Genomic DNA, 13190 nt, shown 5'->3' with positions numbered 1-13190 from the left:
CAACACGCCTTACGCACCAGGGACCACGAATGCTCGGGCGCTTGTAGTGGATATATTAGAATGTCATCGATATACACCACTACACCCTGCCCCGTTGCAGGTCCCTAAAAATCTCAACCACAAAGGATTGAAAGACTGATGGAGCATTCATTAACCCGACGGCATGACGAGGTATCATTTATGCCCAGAAGTGGTGCTAAAGGCTGTCTTTCGCACTCATCTCCCCCCTTGATACGCTACCAGGTTGTAAGCATCGCTCCTGAGTCCAATTTTGTGAAGAAGGCGCGCCCCGTGTAATGACTCGGTCATACTTGCTAGTAAGTGTAGCGGGTAACTGTAATTACCGTGATCTTATTTAATCCGCGTAATCAATACACGGGCGCAAACCTCCACCTTCTTCTTCACAAAAAAAGAAACTCGAGGAGACAGGTGAGATGAAGGCCGAATTGTATCCCGTCCCAGAGATTTCGGTACATTGTCTCCCATAGCCACCGTCTCTTCCTGTGACAGGGGATACACGTACTCCTGGGAAGTTTAGCGTTTCACCAAGAGATCTATCACACAATCCCCCGGTCGATGGCATCTGGTGGTAATTGAGTCGCCTTCTTCTTTACACAGAAAGCGCGAGTGCCAAATCGGCATATTTCGAGGAATGCATGGTGGAAACCTGGTTTGGACTTTCACCGTAGTGGCACCTAGAAACCACCTACACAACCTCCGAACTGAACACTGACAGGACCATCCCTTGGAGAAGCCCTCTGTTTGCCCACGAAATAATCGGATCATGAGAGGCGAAACCAGGAAGACCCAACACAACAGGGAAACGCAGGAGAGTCGATCAGAAAGAGACTAATTTCCTCTCCTCGTGATCCTCCCGCGTTCTCATACGCGATGGGCACTGTGACCTCCCCAACCAGCCCCGACCCCAAAAGGACGAGCTATCTAGGGCATGTACAGGGAAGGAAACAATCAACAGAATAATAGGTCCCTAAGCTATGCAGCCAAAGAGCGGTCAATAAAGTTCCCCAGCTGCGGCCAAGTCTACTAGCGCCTTATGCTGGGAATCGGGGAAAACCCAGAAATCTTATAGATAACCACTGAGTGCAACAGAAGACTCTGGGTGATGTATGTGCCTGCTCACTGAGACGACCCACCATGCTCCGCCTGCTACCTCGACTGTCCAGGAGAAACACCCCAGCACCGGACAGCCGTGCTGCCCTCTGGCGTCCACAGTTGGTACATGGATGGTTTCCCCCTCCTGTCTCCCTCTAGCAGCCCCTTCCCACTCCATAGGGGTTGATCCAAGGAAGCTGGGGTAAGGGAATGGCGGACCCCGATCTAGACGCCCGCGGAGAGGCCAAACAGGTTATTCCAGCCGGATAGATAAGTCCACCAGCTTGGTCCAGCGTTGAGAGTGGTCCCTGCAGGCTAGCTCCCTACGAACGTCCTCTCGTAACTACACCTGTAGTGTCGATCAGGGCCGCTCATTTCCACCCGCCACAGCGGCCAGAATACGGAAGTCCAAAGCAAATCTGAGCGCTCTCATCCCCTGCCTGAGATGCGAACAATCGCTCTCCCGCCCGCTCTCCCCTCCGGTGATGGTCAAAGACTGCCCGGAAGCGTGCGAGGAGAAGTTCATCATAATCATTCCAGGGTAGATCCCTCTCCTTCCCCAGATGGCCGTTGGCCCACTCCAGGGCTTTACCAGGTCAAGACAGGAGATGAGAGCGCCCACCCTCTCATGTCCGACGGGACGCATGAACAGATTGCCAGGTATTAGCTCCAGCTGTAGGAGGAAACCCTGACACCCGGCTGCTGTTCCGTCATACGCTCCCGGAGCGAGGAAGCGAATTTCCACTGGTTCGACCGGATGGAGGGATGGATGGTGGTGTAGTTGAGGTGCGGGTGTCTGCGGTTATGGATTTTATCGGGAGACCTCCTCTTCTCCCATCTTTTCCATAGTTTGGAGCACAGCGATCCATGGCTGTCCCTAACTTAAAATGCAACATAGTCGCGGGTTTAACCTGCTACCTCTATGGGGAGAGAAGACTGCTGCGCCTGCTACGTCATTTGAAATAGGTCCGTGAATTCTGTCGAGGGTTGTGTTCGGAGAATATTGGCAGTTTATCAAACGCAGGGACACAGGTGTTGAGCGAAAACCACAAGTTTTACTCAAATATATTGCACAATTCCACAAATGGAACAATAAACAGATACTTAACACGTAATCAAATACAACAACCTAACGCACAAACAATCAACGGACAACAGAAATGAAAGCAGAGGGTTAAATAGGGAACATGATGGGGGAATTGAACAGGTTGTAATTACAGACCAAAACAAAACGAAACTGAAAAGTGGATCGGATGGCGACTAAGAAAGCCGTGACGTCGACCGCCGAACACCACCCGAACAAGAGAGAGGCCGAACTTCGGCGGAAGTCGAGATTTACAAGGAACCATGGTGCTTTGCGCTACCGGAGCTGTGAGGGAACGGCAACCTTCCGTACCTTCAGGCTCTGATCAGCCTACACCCAAACAAGCGCCACTGCGTTCACCACCCTCTGGCCTGCTCGCACTTCCCTACCTCTGAGGAAGTACAGTTCCCGCTTTCGAAGCCCAGTCAAAACTGTTCGCTGCTCTGGCACGCCAATGGTTGGAACAAAAACTCCCTCACGACGCCAGAGTCAGCGGCAGTCAATCACCACCTTCCGGAGACACCTGAAACCCCACCTCTTTAAGGAATACCTAGTGATAGGATAAAGTTAAATCCTTCTAAACCCCCCCCCCCCCTTAAGAAGAGTTAGATGCACTATTGTAAAGTGGTTGTTCCACTGGGATAGCATAAGGTGAATGGCACCAATTTGTAAGTCGCTCTGGATAAGAGCGTCTTGCTAAATGACTTAAATGTAAATTAAATGTAAGTCGTGACACCAGCCTAAAAACCCCAAACAAGCTAGTAATGCAGGTGTAGAAGCACTTTGGCTAGGAAAACTCCTAGAAAGGCCAAAACCTAGGAAGAAACCAGAGAGGAAACCAGGCTATGAGGGGTGGCCGTTCTGGCTGTGCCGGGTGGAGATTATAACAGAACTATGCCAAGATGTTCAAAAAATTTCAAAGTGACAAGCATGGTTCAAATATAATCATTGAATAATTTTCAGTTGGCTTTTCATTAGCGATCATTAAGGAGTTGAAAAACAACAAGGTCTGGACAGTGCCGTTCCATAACCGCAGGCAGAATAGTTGAAACTGGAAATAGCATGCAAGGCCAGGCGGACCTGGGGACAGCAAGGAGTTCACCAGGCCGGTAGTCCCGACGTACTGTCCTGAGGGCTTCAGGTCCTCAGAGAAAGAAGAGAGAAGCGAGAAGAATTAGAGAGAAGCAGATTTTTCAAAATGTGTAAACCGAGTCAGGTTTGTAGGCCTCTTGCTCGCACACGGCTTTTTTCAGTGTCTGCCCACAAACTGTTCTATGGGATTGAGGTTCAGGGCTTTCGTGGCCACTCCAATACCTTACTGTGTGTCCTTAAGCCATTTTTGCCCACAAACTTTGGAAGTATGCTTGGGATCATTGTCCATTTGGAAGACCATTTGCGACAAGATTTAACTTCCTGACTGATGTCTTGAGATGTTGCTTCAACGATATCCACAAATTATTCCCCTCCTCATGATGCCATCTATTTTGTGAAGTGGCACAGTCCCTCCTGCATGCAAGCACCCGGCCCACAAACATGATGCTGCCAGCCCCAGATGGTGTTCTTTGGCAAAAGCAAGCCTCCCCCTTTTTCCCTTTTCCAAAAAAAACATAACGATGGTCATTATGGCCAAAACAGTTCTATTTTTGTTTCATCAGACCAAGATGACATTCTCCAAAAAGTATGATCATGGTCCCCAATGTGCAGTAGTTCAACCGTTAGTTCTGACTTTTTTGGCGGTTTTGAAGTGGCTTCTTCCTTGCTGAGCGCCTTCAGTTATGGTCGACATAGGACTCGTTTTAGACTGTGCCATATAGATACTTTTGTACCGGTTTCCTCCAGCATCTTCACAAGGTCCTTTGCTGTGTGTTCTGGATTGATTTGCACTTTTCGCACCAAAGTACGTTCATCTCTAGGTAGACAGAAGCGTCTCCTCCGAGCGTTATGACGGCTTGCGTGGTCCCATGGTGTTTATACTTGCGAACTATTGTTTGTACAAGATAACGTGCGTACCTTCCTGAGCATTTGGAAATTTGCCATCCAAGGATGAGACAGACTTGCAGAGGTCTACAAAAAAACATTGAGCGTCTCGGCCTGGATTTCTTTTGATTTTTCCCATGATGTCAAGCAAAGAGGCACTGATTTGAACCGGAGCCAGTCGTATATACATAGCTCTTTTCCTTTACCATGTGCTTCACTGCTGAGTAACGGTGGATGTAACTGAGTCAGAACGGAAGACAGGAATCTAGTTGAGTGACATTTAATACTATAAAGTAGCTATGAGGTAAATGTCTAGACTTTTCATTCTGACAACAATCACAAGGAGTAATTAGCACTTTTTTTTAACCAGCTAGAAGGTCTCAGGGGAAACTCCAAGGTTGGTATGACTTTATGTCTACCTCTCTTTTCAAAACATTGGCTGTGACATCACAATGTGCAATAACATATTACATAAATCCTACCCTTTTGGCCCTGGGGTTTGCCCTGGTTCTGGACAGGAAGTGATCTAAGCAGCTCGTTGAGTTAGTGTGTTTGGGTGTGTATGGTGGTGTTAGAAGAGGAGAGTAGAGGAAGTTCTCTCTGCAAGCAGCAGCATACATCACAACCACGGGGGAGAAGATTAGAACATAAAGATGAWTTCTTTGGTTCTGTTAAGAATATGAGGGGATTTCTCAGCAGACCAAATGTAGACTAAACTTAAATAGCATATAGTGTAGAGTCTAATGAGGAAACCTGACAGGATGGGATACAGGAGCTGTGTTATTGCGCAGCAAACAGTATAAACCAGAGGATTTTCATCAACCCAGTATAAAAAAATCATGGTCTTTGCTCCCTTGACTTTACAGTGCAGAATGTGGAGATTTAAGGTGTGCAGTATTTGTGTACGTGTCACTCACCACTCACCACAGGTAGAACTCGTACAATCGGACAGGACAGCGGAGGGGATTCTCACTGTTCTCCCGCACCTCCTCTTTCTCCTCGTCCTCCCTCTTCCTCTTCGCTGCCACACCGTCTGCATCTGCTGCACACACAGGTCCATGATAACATATGAATCAAATTTGAACTATATCATTTTACTAAATGCATTAGTAAAAACAGCAACCCACACTTAAATCCCCATTGCCAAGGCAACAGTGGCAAGGGAATAACTCCCTAGGTAGGAATAAACCTTGAGGGCAACACTCTCACATGACAACAGAAACATATGCAAAACACAGTATTAGAAAGCACAAAAAATGCATGAATGAGACAAGACAAAGATTTTTCCTTTAATGAGTCGGACGGGAAGGATATAATCCAAACACCCGTACAGGCCCTCATCCTCGTCATTCGCTGGAGAAAGAAACAGAGATTTCGCAGAAAGAGATCGGGGTGCCTTGTGAGGATCAGGCGACGAGTGGCTAATCTTCCTTTGCCATCCGTACAGTTAGCTAACGTTTATTCGCTGGAAAATAAATGGGACGAACTGAAAGCATGTATATCCTACCAACGGYACATTAAAAACTGTAATATCTTATGTTTCACAGAGTCGTGGCTGAACGACGACATTAATAGCATAAAGCTGGCGGGTTATACACTCTATCCGCAGGATAGAACAGCAGCCTCTGGTAAGACATGGGGGGGGCCTATGCATATTTGTAAACAACAGCTGGTGCATGATGTCTAAGGACGTTTCAAGGTTTTGCCCGCATGAGGTAGAGTATCTCATGATAAGCTGTAGAGCACACTATCTACCTAGAGAGTTTTCATCTGTATTTTTCGTAGCTGTCTACATACCACCACAGACTGATGCGYGCACTAAAACCGCACTCAATGAGCTGTATACCGCCATAAGCAAACAGGAAAATTCTCATCCAGAGGTGGCGCTCCTAGTGGCCAGGGACTTTAATGCAGGGAAACTTAAATCCTGTTTACCTKATTTCTATCAGCATGTTAAATGTGCAACCAGAGGGGAAAAAAACTCTAGACACCTTTACTCCACACACAGAGACGCGTTACATAAGCTTCTGCCAACTCGCTCTCACATTTGGCAATCTGAACCATACCTTCAATATTCTGCCCTGATTCCCTGCTTACAAAACCAAATAAAGTTATAATATGCAGGAGCACCGTGTGATAACTCGGTTCTAAACACACCAAAATCGGTCCGCCGACGAGCAGATCTAAAATGCTCATTCAGCATCGCGATATGGCTAGCAACAGAACTGAATAAGGTTACTGGGCATATCATTCCATGATATGGACGCTTGAGGATTAACACCAGCATCAGTTCACTAGCTTCATTCGAAATAAGAGTGCATTCGATACCGCTCGCTCCCGCCAGGTGGACTGGTACGTAATACTCCGTAACCAGGAAAGCCAATGGATTACAGGCTACACTAGTCGCGCGACTGCCAGCTAAAGATAGATACTAGGTCGCTGTCAGTAAGGGCGGCACTTCTACACCGGAAGCTTATAAGAGAATGTCTCGTCTATCAACACGACAACCCATCAAAACGCAAAGGCTATAACATAGTATCTATAGACGTGAAGATCGAATCATTGCATACACCGCAATCCAACGCTCTTCGGATGTGCAAGAGCTTGCACCAACTATTACAGACGACATAAATAGTAGAGCCACAGCAAGCTGAGACCTGACCAGGACACGAGCATACCAGATGATCTAAAATGATACTTACTGTTGCTCCCCGACTTCGAGACAACACAAAAACAACTGATACACCATTGCATGAAGTAGCCAAATTCAAGGCTTTTAATTAATTGATGTACCAGACCATAGTAGTCCATCACACTCTCGCCGCAGCGATTGAGTAAGACTCCTGTAAACAGTCGTCAAACTATATCCCAAACAAGACGCCGCATAGGTTGCTCAGACAGTGTGAAGCCGCTTGTCACCAGATCGTGATGTCACCATCATAAGCTACAAGCTGCGCTGTAAGGTCCAACTGCATAGTCTTCTCACTATTGAACACCCGTTCAACGCTCCTGCCGAGTCTGAATACCAACATGTTTCAAGCAGAGACCACCATAGTCCTGCCCAAAAACACTGAGTAACCTGCATAAATGACTACCGACCTTAGCACATCACATCTGTAGCCATGAAGTCTTTGAAAGGCCTGTCATGCTCACATCAACACACATTATCCCAGAAACCCTAGACCCACTCCAATTTGGTCAATACCCAGCCAACAAGGAGCTCCACAGATGATGCACATCTCATATTGCATGAATGCCACCACTGCACTTGTCACACCTGGACAAAAGGCAACACCCATAATTCTGAGAATCATTTATTCTACTTAGAACAGCTCAGCGTTCAACACCATCAGTGACCCTCGCACAAAGCTCATCAACTAAGCTATAGACCCTGGACATTAAAATCTAACCTACCTCTACTCCGCCCCGCAACGAGATTTCCAATCGCAAGAACTTCCTATAGAATAGCGTCGTGCCTACAGGGTGTGGTATATAGGATAGAATATGTAAACCCTCCCTGGTATAGCCACAACACCCAAACGCCCCAACCAAGTGGACTACTGATAATCGTATTCATATACAACCCACCGCCGCGTAAGCCCCCACATAGCTACATGTAGGGATAGGTTGGTCTATATTAGAATCCCCTCCCCCGCATCGGTAAGCCCCAACTTACTGTTCTAACATCCTGTATCGCGACTCATGGATAGGTTCTTGACATACCTGGCCAAGTCAAACACTCAACTACCATTATAAAATGTAATTTGCCAATCGACACAACATGTAGGAGCCCCCCGCTCACCCCGAACCGATGAGACAGCCGACAGGGTACGGTCCAGAGACCGTTACCAAACTAACCTATGATCTAGGGTGGGGTTGGTGAGTGATAAGCCCCTGCCAGGTGGAATCATGAGTACACCAAAACAAACTACAAACATCGTCCACCTGTGATCGAGGTTGAGAGCAATGGGGTATTGAGATCTAGTGGACACATAACAGGAAAGTGTAAAGCGCCCCTCCGCGTGTCCAGAGCCAAAAACACGGCCCCCCCATTCACATCAACAGGCTGTAGGTGGAGCACGTATAATTGCGTAAAGGTAGCTTCAGTAGTTTCCTTCATTAACCCTGTCCACATCACTAAGGAATTATCATGGTCTAAGCACACCAAGACAGTCATGAAGAGGGCACGACAAAACCTATTCCCCCTCAGGAAATGTAAAAGATTTGGCATGGGTCCCCAGATGCTCAAAAAGTTTTACAGCTGCACCATCAAGAGCATCCTGACGGGTTGCATCACTGCCTGGTATGTCAACTGCTCGGACTCCGAACGCAAGGCACTACAGAGGGTAGTGCGTACAGCCCAGTACATCACCGGGGCCAAGCTTCCTGCCATCCAGGACCTCTACACCAGGCGGTGTCAGAGGAAGGCCCTAAAAATTATCCAAGACTCCAGCCACCCTAATGATAGACTGTTCTCTCTGCTACCGCACGGTAAGCTCCGAGTCCAGGTCCAAGAGGCTTCTAAACAGCTTCTACCACCAAGCCATAACACTCCTGAACATCTAATCAAATGGCTACCCAGCCTATTTGCATTCTGATACAGAATGATAAATAAATACATACAATGGCAGCTGCATTCATATAGACAATATTGCCATAGTCTATAACTGGTATGAATGTTGACTGACTGCTATTTAATGAAAGCCATGACCTATTCCTATTAAAGAAGCCCATTTTAAATCTTAATTTCTTATGTCATCAACAAGCTTTTTGAAAGACAGCTATTCGTCAATCCAGATATTTATAAACAGGGACACTATCAACGAGGGCATCATCAAATATACACATGCATAAATCATCAGATACATTTTTACATGATTTGGAGAATAACAGACTTGGTTTTACCTGCTTTAAGTCCCAATTTCAGTTCAACAAAGGGTTTCTGCAAAGCAATGAAGGTAGATTGAAGCGCCAAAAGAGCCTGGTCAACTGTGGGGGAAACAGCATACACTGTCATCTGTCATCTGTATACTGGTATATGTTACATTTCTTTGCAGATAGACCAACATTGTTTAAATTAACCAGAAAAAGTACAAGACCTAAAATCAATCCCTGTGGGACACCTTTCTTAATATCTAGGAAACCTGACTTAACACCATCAGAAAACAAACATGTGTTGAAAAGAATGCCAGTGATTACAGATGTCATTCAGCCATGTTAGCAAAGTTGTTTTTGTAATCTTCAAACCAATTACATAATGCCTGATCCATACTGATTGCAGACAATCTTTGAATCAAAAAAGAGTGGTCAACAGTATCAAAAGCCTTCAATAAGTCAATAAAGAGGGCCGCACAGTGCTTCCTCATGTCCATACCCTTTACCACATCATTTAACACCAAAGTTGCAGCAGAGATGGTGCTATGACTCGCCCTGAAACCAGACTGGTGAACAATTAGAATACATCTCGTAGCTAGGAAGAATCTAAGATGACAGTTGATTAATGATTCTACCATTTTTACTAAGCAAGACAATTTCAAGATAGGGCGATAATTATTTAGGTCGGGGGGGTCACCACCTTRGTGGAGAAGGAGCACATGAGCTGCCTTCCAAACCCTGGGGATAGCACCCGAGATAATSGTCAGATAAAAAATGTGTCAATGACTCAGCTGCGAGCAAGAAGAATCCAGCAAATGAGCCCCCAGTTGATTTTTCTGAAGCAAGGCATCTAGCACATCACAAAGTAAAATGTTTGAAATGAAAAATATAAAAAAATCCTAGAAGTTGGCTGATCCTTCATCCACCCAATAAAGGCTGAGAAGGAAGAGCAGTCGACTCAATACCTGTGTCAAATAAACCACAATGTCTTTCAAATAAAAGCTTAGCAACCATAAAAATGCTGATTAAAAGCATCATAAAATGCTGATTTAAAGAGTCTGACACAACTCGCTTAGCCACGCTTCAGTGCATTAACTATTTTCACAAATGACAGATCACCAGCAACTCTGATATAAAACTTAGAAAGTAGCTTGAGTTAGCTTTCTTCATTCGAGGAAGTACATCTACAGCATTCCACAATAGCTAAACACCTGCCAATCAGTTACCGAGTCCGCTTTTTCGAGCGTTATCCAGTCTGATTTCTCATCAAATGAGATCTGAAAGTTCTATAGGGAACCAAGGATTTGTTCTATTTTGAACTCTAAGCGATTTAAAGGAGTGTGATGTCTACCAGAGATATAAAATAGATGAGAAAAGTTCTAGAGCAACAATCAAGTGTCAGCGCAGAAAGCTCTATCAAGCTGTGTGTGTATGCGTCTGCCGTGTGCGTCCGTGCGTGTGCTGTAGTGGTGTGTGTGTGTGTGTGTGTCCATTGCTTTATGGTAAGGTTTACACAATAACGTCTTTCAGGCAGCTTGGTGATATCTCAAGTTTGCCTGAAAATACAAGGTCGCTACGCTGTTGGGTTAAGCTCTTTTACAATATAAATATAACTACAATTATTAATTAGTACTTGTAGTAAAACTGATTGATAGTTAAATTTAATGCTGCAAGAGAGAAATAGAAGTCCTTCATGAGCAACTGTTTTTTTTCTACACAGTCCCCATCATATAAAATAAGTGTCTATTTGGTTGACGTTATAAAGTGTCTATTTGGCGTTGATGGTATGAGTGTTTAGATCAGCAGTATGTCTGCAGAATAGTCTACGCCTGAATGTGAAGTTCAAAAAGCACCAAAGGACTGAAGGAAAAGATGGTGTATGTTCGAAACTAAAATCTATTTTTATAAGACATGCTGATGCTCAGGATGTGCAGAGTGTTAAACAAAGCTTCCTCTATCTGCCAATATATATCTATGCTCCAGGCAATCTAAAGATCCGCTTTTTGAAATGAAAGCTAATATACAGTGGGGCAAAAAAGTATTTAGTCAGCCACCAATTGTGCAAGTTCTCCACTTAAAAAAGATGAGAGAGCCTGTAATTTTCATCATAGGTACACTTCAAACTATGACAGACAAAATGAGAAAAAAAAATCCAGAAAATCACATTGTAGGATTTTTTATGAATTTATTGCAAATTATGGTGGAAAATAAGTATTTGGTCAATAACAAAAGTTTATCTCAATACTTTAGTTATATACCCTTTGTTGCAATGACAGAGGTCAAACATTTTCTGTAAGTCTTCACAAGGTTTACACACACTGTTGCTGGTATTTTGCCCATTCCTCCATGCAATCTCCTCTAGAGCAGTGATGTTTTGGGCTGTTGCTAGGCAACACAGACTTTCAACTCCTCCAAATATTTTCTATGGGGTTGAATCTGGAGACTGGCTAGGCCACTCCAGACTGAAATAAACTTCTACGAAAGCCCCTCCTTCGTTGCCGGGCGTGTGTTTGATCATTGTCATACTGAAAGACCCAGCCAACGTTTCATCTTAATGCCCTTGCTGATGGAAGGAGGTTTTCACTCAAATCTCACAATACATGCCCCATCATTCTGTCCTTTACACGATCAGTCTCCTGGTTCCTTTGCAGAAAAAACAGCCCCCAAAGCATTGATGTTCCCACCCCCATGCTTCACAGTAGGTATGGTTTCTTTGGATGCAACTCATCATTCTTTGTCCTCCAAACACGACGAGTTGATTTTTACCTAAAAATGACATATGACATTCTCCCAATCTTCTTCTGGATCATCAAATGCTCTCTAGCAAACTTCAGACGGCCTGGACATGTACTGGCTAAGCAGCGGGGACACGTCTGCACTACAGGATTGAGTCCTGGCGCGTAGTGTGTTACTGATGGTAAGCTTTGTTACTTTGGTCCAGCTCTCTGCAAGGTCATTCACTAAGTCCCCCGCTGTGTTCTGGATTGCTTGTGATCATTTTGACCCCACGGGTGAGATCTTGCAAGGAGCCCCAGATCGAGGAGATTATCAGTGGTCTTGTATGTCTTCCATTTCCTAATAATCTCCCACAGTATGATTTCTTCAACCAAGCTGCTTACCTATGCTGATTCAGTCTTCCAGCCATGTGCAGGTCTACAATTTTGTTTCTTGTGTCTTTGACAGCTCTTTGTCTTGCCATAGTGGTTTGGAGTGGGACTGTTTGAGTTTGGACAGTGTCTTTTATACTGATAACAAGTTCAAACAGGTGCCATTAATACAGGTAACGAGTGAGAACAAGGAGCCTCTTAAAAAACAGCTGTGCTAGAGACAGAAATCTTGGCTGTTTGTAGTGACAAATACTAATTTTCACCATAATTTGCAAATAAATTCATTAAAAATCTACAATGATTTTCTTGATTTTTTTCTCATCTGTCTGTCATGTTGAAGTGTACTATGATGAAAATTACAGCCTCTCTCATCTTTTAAGTGGAGAACTTGCCACAATGGTTTGCTGACTAAATACTTTTTTGCGCCCACTGCTAGCTGTGATTCTTGAAGAATATTACTAGAAACACCTCATCAGCTTAGTTCAACTGTATTACCCCATCAGAACAATAGAGCTGTTTTACTCCATTGTTTGTAATACAATGTAATTGTATAAAATCATGTTATCATTTATCTCATGTCATGGATGGTCCGTCCTCGCTCCCATAAGCTCCGTCTATGAACTTGAGTGTTACATTCTCCAGCCCCATCCTCAGCTGTTTACCAAAAAAAAACCAGATGCCCCTTTAAAATTATATTTATACTACACTGACTTTATTTGACAACACATATTGATACCTTATTCAAAACATGTTCCCAAGGACAAAATGACTTACATCACAGAATTTTAGAGACTACAATTCAAAGGGTTTGCAGGAAACATATTTGTTAGCTGGTTTGCATGCAAGCCTTCATCGCACGCTTCATGCATTATCAGTGATCTCTGACATATAACCAGCTTTAACTTTTGCGCTTTGCGCTCAAATTTGTAACAAAAAAGTTAAAAATTTTTTTTTTTTCTTTTGGGTAAAAAAAAAAAAACCCCAAAGTTTTTTTTTCCAAAAAAAACAACTCTTAAGTACAATACTGTCAACTC

This window comes from Salvelinus sp. IW2-2015, linkage group LG31 (genome assembly GCF_002910315.2).
Source record: "Salvelinus sp. IW2-2015 linkage group LG31, ASM291031v2, whole genome shotgun sequence".
NCBI lineage: Eukaryota > Metazoa > Chordata > Actinopteri > Salmoniformes > Salmonidae > Salvelinus > Salvelinus sp. IW2-2015.
This window is presented reverse-complemented; position numbering follows the sequence as displayed.